General features: G+C 42.1%; 1 protein-coding gene across 3 annotated transcripts in view; it reads left to right on the forward strand.

Moving 5' to 3' along the window:
* The window catches only part of SNRNP35 (small nuclear ribonucleoprotein U11/U12 subunit 35), a 12,422-nt gene that overhangs the window by 2,929 nt on the left and 8,461 nt on the right, over positions 1-1,032 (forward strand). The gene's annotated exons all lie outside the window — the stretch shown is intronic.

The following is a 1,032-nucleotide window of genomic DNA, read 5'->3' on the forward strand; positions in this document are numbered from 1 at the left end:
AAAAAAAAAAAAAAAAAAAAAAGCTTAGTACAGTGGTTGGCACCTCCTACATGTTCAGTACAAGTTGGCTATAATTATAGTCCTTTATCCTGCCACCAGGTGATGGAGGTGGGGGAGTAAGATTAAACTCCTCCAAGAATTTTCCAGTAGAATGAGCTTGTTATAGAGAATATTAGCTCAGGAGTTCTCTATTGAAGTAATGTAGTGCCATCTCTCCTCTCTTCCTCCCTTTCTTTCTTTTCTTTTCTTTTCTTTTCTTTCTTTCTTTCTTTCTCTCTCTCTCTCTCTCTTTCTTTCTTTCTTTCTTTCCTTTCTTTCCTTCCTTCCTTCCTTCCTTCCTTCCTTCCTTCCTTCCTTCTTTCTTTCTTTCTTTTCTTTCTTCTTTTTTCTTTTCTTTTCTTTCCTTTTTTTGAGACGAAGTCGCCCTGTCACCCAGGCTGGAGTGCAGTGGCATGATCTTGGCTCACTGCAACCTCCGCCTCCTGGGTTCAAGCGACTCTCCTACCTGAGCCTCCCGAGTAGCTGGGATTACAGGCATGTGCCACCACGTCTGGGTAATGTTTTGTGTCTTTAGTAGAGGCGCAGTTTCACCACGTTGTCCAGGCTGGTCTCAAACTCCTGACATCATGATCCACCCGCCTCTGCCTCCCAAAGTGCTGGGATTATAGGTGTGAGCCACCTGCCTTGGCCTTTTTTTTTTTTTTTTAGATTATATTACTTGATTTTATTTTACACTAGGTGGTGGACGCAAAGCAATCCTCCTTATTGAAGCTGACAATTAGCTTTAGTCAACATTTTTAATAATACACATTAAAAAAAGTATTCATTTTACAAATTCTTCTGCAATCCAAACATTCAATAGCTTGGAGAACAATGTTTAGAAAACAAAAGCCAACGTAAAAAGACAGATTAAAGGCTGGGCGCGGTGGCTCAAGCCTGTAATCCCAGCACTTTGGGAGGCCAAGGTGGGTGGATCACGAGGTCAAGAGATCGAGACCATCCTGGTCAACATGGTGAAACCCCGTCTCTACT

Source organism: Cebus imitator, unplaced genomic scaffold (assembly GCF_001604975.1).
Source record: "Cebus imitator isolate Cc_AM_T3 unplaced genomic scaffold, Cebus_imitator-1.0 Scaffold169, whole genome shotgun sequence".
In the NCBI taxonomy this organism is placed as follows: domain Eukaryota; kingdom Metazoa; phylum Chordata; class Mammalia; order Primates; family Cebidae; genus Cebus; species Cebus imitator.